The sequence below is a fragment of the Fukomys damarensis genome, unplaced genomic scaffold, assembly GCF_012274545.1.
Source record: "Fukomys damarensis isolate Sample0158 unplaced genomic scaffold, DMR_v1.0_HiC HiC_scaffold_9, whole genome shotgun sequence".
Lineage (NCBI taxonomy): Eukaryota > Metazoa > Chordata > Mammalia > Rodentia > Bathyergidae > Fukomys > Fukomys damarensis.
The window spans coordinates 27,147,893-27,153,169 of record NW_022900921.1 but is presented as its reverse complement, the minus strand read 5'-3'; positions in this window follow the sequence as shown (position 1 = coordinate 27,153,169).

The window sequence follows — 5,277 nt, the reverse complement described above, 5'->3', positions numbered from 1 at the left end:
GTAGCTTTTGTTGGTAGAGAAGGAAGAGGTGGAAGGGTGGGCTGGGCGGGCTGGAGGTCGGGCTTCTTTAGGGCCTCATATACCTCCAGTTTCACAAAAGCTCTTGAGTCAAGTTGGGCTTTTATTCATTCAGCAAATATTCATCCAGCATGGGTAGAGTCAGGTACTGAGACATAGAGGTGGCTTTTGACCTAGTGTCTGCCCTCAAGTGCCCTGGGTCTTAGAACAGCAGCCAAGAAAACAAGTGATGATAATTCACTGTGCTGAGGGGAGCAGCATTGCCTTGGAGCCTCTTAGATGCATAAAGAGACACTCAGATCAGACTGGTTTAAGCAGAAAGGAAATTAACCGGCTCAGGTACCTGGAATATTGTGAAATGTGGCTGAATCCAAGGTCTCAAAATGTGTCCTTAGAAAATTTTCTCTAGGGCCAGGGATTTAGCTCAGTGGTGCTGTGCATGCCTTGCAAGCACAAGGTTCTGAGTTCTATCCCCAGTACTGAGAAAAAAAAATTGTTTTTTCTTGTTCTTACTTTCCTCTGTGTTGGCAGCTTCTCTTTTTGTGGTATCACAGGTGGCTCCCAGCAACTATTTGCATCTACATTACCAGCTCAGGAACTGTAGTAGGAAAAGGGATCCTCTTCTCAGCAGTTTCTAGTGTCATGTTGTTACCAGGTTTTGGGGGTTTTGAAGTCTCCTTCTGGAGGTGGCTTCTAGGTTCCTTTCTGTCCTGATAAAAAGAACTGGTCAAGACAAGTGCAAATGGTAGCAAAGCTTTATTAAAGTAGTAAAGAAACAAGCTCTACAGAGTGAGTTTGGGCTAAGTAAAAAAAAGGAAAAGAAGTACACCCTACAGTGTGAGGGCAAAAACTCTTTGTGAACTGTCCTTTTTGTATCATTCACTCCTCAGGCTGATGTAAGGTCTAGGTCATCTTATTGCAAATCTGCTTAAGTTCTCGCGAGAAGTCCACATGCAGGGCCTTGGGAACTGTTCTGTGCTTGTGTCATGGGATTTTGTAATTAACAGGTCACACTTACTTCACCAGCCCACTTTGCCATGCCCTAATCTGTCTCAATGGGATTGAATCTCATTGGACATCTTTGGTCACGTGGAATCACTGGCAAGGGGGATCCCCTGCTTACCAGTGAAAGTGTAGAGAAAGTACAGAGTGTATCAGTTCTGCTCAAATGACATGGACTGACGTTGTAGGTGGTGGGGTGAGAGGGGTATGAGTCCCAAAAGGAAATTCAGGTACTGTCACCAAAGGTGGGTAGAATGAATATTTAGGTATAGCTACTACATGGGGACAAAATGATGAAGAGGCTTGGCTTGAGATTATAGTTTCCAAGGATGGAATCACTATTACCAGTTCTATGACTGTGACTGGGTCACTTAATGTGAGTCAACCTGAGTCTCAGTGACTCCATCTGTAAAATGGAAGTGATGGTCCGTATTTCCAATTTGAATCAACCTGAAAGCCTATTGTAAAGGGTCCAGACAAGCTCTGGCATGAACCATGACTCTGAATTATTATCTGACCAAATTCAGGGCAGTTGTCCACCAAGAAGTCAGCCAGGGAGAACAGAAAAACCAAGCTATCCTGGGTTCATACTCTAAATCTGCCATTTACTAGCCATATCTTCTGCTTCTATGAAGTAAGGATCATGATTCTTGACTCCCAGGGTCATTGGAAAGGTGATGATGGGGTGATATATAGTCAGGACTTGTCATAGACATGATATCTGATAGCACAACCTGACCTGTAACTGACGACAGATACATTCTTAGTACAATTGTTACTCTCAGAGTATGCCAAGAGTCCAGGTACAAATCTCTCAGGACAGACCACATACTCTAGAAAGAAAATCTTGTCCTTCCCAGGGCCCTGGGAAGGCTTTCTGTAGATTGGCCTTTCCCTGTTTTCTTTCATCTTGGGGTAGAATTTAGAGGTTCATGTTTCACTATTAACTACCCTGCAGCTCTGTTATCAGCCTGTCTTTCATTTCTGCCACAAGGCTTTTAGCCAGAAAATTTGAACAGCATCTCATCTGGAGTGTGTTAACTTTTTCTCTCATTGCTGGCAGAGATCTGGGATCAGCTCTGCATTAGGACAAGTTGTAAGTAAACACATTTGCTCAAATGTGGTCCCTCCTCCTTTCACTTAGCCTTATCTTAGAATTGGACAACTTCAAGTCAGGGAAACAGAGTGTGTAGGAAAGACCTTGGAAATTGCTTAATTTAGCCAGCCCATTTTATTGTGTTTGTGTTTTTTTGTTTGAGTGCTGATACTTTAGCCAGCCTGTTTTACAGAATAGTACATTAAGAATGTTTGGTTAAATTGTCCATGTCCTTGCAGATATCTTGATAGCAGAGGTGGAGCTGGAAATCAGGATTTTTGACTCTTACTCCAAAGTTTTACTGCAGTGATCTGGTACTTAAATGGTTAAATCACTTCAACAACCTAACATCTACTACTGTATTCCAGGCTCTATTCTGGACACTGTATAAAGTGATAAGAAGCCGTCTGGCCCTGAAGTTCTTATGAACTTTCCTTCCATCCTTCACTACATCCTTTCCCTCTCCATCTATCCATTATACATCCACCTGTACATTCATGTTTTCATACAATTGCTCATCTTCCCTTCATTTGACTTTTCATACATCTGTTTATCTCAAAATCCATCTATTATCTGTTCCTCTTTCCATTTGTCTACTTCTCTTTCCATCCATCTATAAATATATCTGTTTATCTGTACATCTGTTTATCTGTTTATTGCTCTATGTTCACCAAATCCTGGGTTATGTTGGGAAAATGCAGATAAGTAAAAACAATGTTTGTTCTTTAAACTTTCACATACAAAGCTATCTAAGTGTGTGCAGAGGGCTCTTTGTACACAAAAACAGACTTGGAATTTACCTATTATTTCTGAAAAGGCTTCATTTGGAGAGTGAAAATAGAGTTGTGTCTTAAGTAGGAGTTTGTCAGTGGGAGATAAAAGAAGAATCTTCTATGCTGAGAGAACAGTGGAGTAAAGGCATGAGGGTATATAGCAGGTTTTGGAGGGGAAGAAATTCCTTGTCATTTGTCGACTCTTTCAAGGTTAGTTAATAGTTAAGAATTGTTTTTTTTTTTTTTTTTTTTGGTACTGGGGATTGAACTCAGGACCTTGTACTTGTGAAGCAGGTGGCAGAACCACTGAGCTGAATTCCTGGCCCATCAAGAGAGGTTTTTTGAAAGTACCTTAATTACCAAGTCTGGAGCCAGAATGTCATCCACTGGCAACTAGAAACCATTGCAGGGTTTTCAGCAGGAAGTGATGTAGGTCAGTGAACATTTTAGAAAGATCATCCCAGGTTGGAGCAGAGGAGAAACTGGATATATGAAGATTGCTTAAAACTTTTTCTGACAGCCCTTGGAAAGTTGACATTATGGTCTGAATCAAGGTGCTGATAGATGGGGCATGTGGGGTAGGGTTTGAGTGACATGTGGAGAAACACAACAGAATTTGAATGGGGACTTAAGATGTCTGATGAAGTGAGGGATGACAATGCTATTTGCTTAAAGACCACAGGAAGAAGAGGATTTTTGTGGGTTGGGAGTAGTAGTGCATTAATTTTTAGACATCCTGCATTTGACATATCTGTGGGATAAATGAGGGGAAATCTAGGAGGCAGTTAGTTGTTGGATTTGGGGTTTGTACAAGATGGAGCTGGAGAAGGGAGGGTGAGATGTCCAGAGTGTGGAGTGCCAATTCCACACAGAGCAGCAAACAAAATACTGGAATGGAGGCCAGGTCCTAGGCCTACTGATTGAAGAGGAAAGACCTTCTGCTCTGCAGCCACTTGACCCAAAGAGGGAGTAGAGGAGAAGTAAAACTAGGTGGACATTTATAGTTGTACCACCGTTATTTCATTGTTGACACAGGTGGAGGCAGGGTGTAGGTTATTCAGAAAGTATGTTTTCCTCACAAGACTTCCGTGAGAATGAAATTCTTTCAAAATAGAAGTTAAAAATAAATACCCACAAAGCCAGAAGTAGATTGTACTGGATTCATAATCCTTTGTATATGTGTTATTTTTTAAAAAGTAGTTTTTGTAATGTGCATACTGACATACAATGAACCACACACAAAGTGCATAATGATAAGTTTTGACACATGAAATCCATCACCACGATCAGGGTAATGAATAGACCCATCACCCACCAATATTTTTCCGTGTCTCTTTGTCATCTCTCTTCTTTGCCTGCACTTAACCCTACTCACCCACCAGGCAACCACTGATCTAAACTTTGTGCCACTAGAGTTTTATATCAATGGAACCCATATAGCATATCCCCTTTTATCTTGTTTCATTCAATTAGCATAATTTGAGATTCATCCACATTGTTTTTTTTTCATAAGCAATTCATTCCTTTTTATTGCTGCAAAGTATTTCATTGAATGGCTGTACTAACAATTTATCTGTTCACTTCTTGATGGCTGTGTGAATTGTTTCTACTTTTAGGTGATTATAAATAAAGTGTCTATGAACATTTGTGTACAAATTTTTATGTGGATATATATTTTCTATTTTCTGGAGTGAAGTAGAGGTGGGGTGATTGGATCATAGAATACTTGGCTAGCTCCTCTACATCCCCTTCTGTACTTGTTATGGTCAGGCTTTTCAATGGAAGACATTCTAATGGGTATGCAGTGGTATCTAACTGGAGTTTTATTTTGCGTTTCTCTGATGACCAGTGAGATAGAATATCTCTTCACCTGGTTATTTGTCATCTGTATATCTTGTTTTGTGAAATATCTATTTAAATGTTTTAATCATTTAAAATTTTGTTCTCTTTTGGGTATTTAAAAAATTCTAGACATAAGTGATTGATCAGATATAAGCTTCATGAATATTTTCTCCCTATCTGTGACTTGCAATTTTATTTTTTTGAAAATGTCTTTCAGAGAACAGAAGTGTTTAATTTTTATGGAGCCTCATTTATTGTTTTTCTTTTCTTTCATGAATCATGCTTTCTGGTATCAAGTCTAAAATGTATTGGATGTGATATGTTACCCAAATCCAAATATTTTTGTTTCTCTGTAGAATTTTTGTAGTTTTTTTCTTTTTCAGATTTGTGTGTATGTGTGTGCGTGAGTTCTAGCTCTTTTGAATTTCTGTCCTTTGCACGAATTTTAGAACTAGCCTGTCATTCATACAAAAAAGCTACTTGATATTTTAATTGGAATTATGTTAGATAAATGGAGCAGTTTGGACAGAAGTGATATGCTAATAA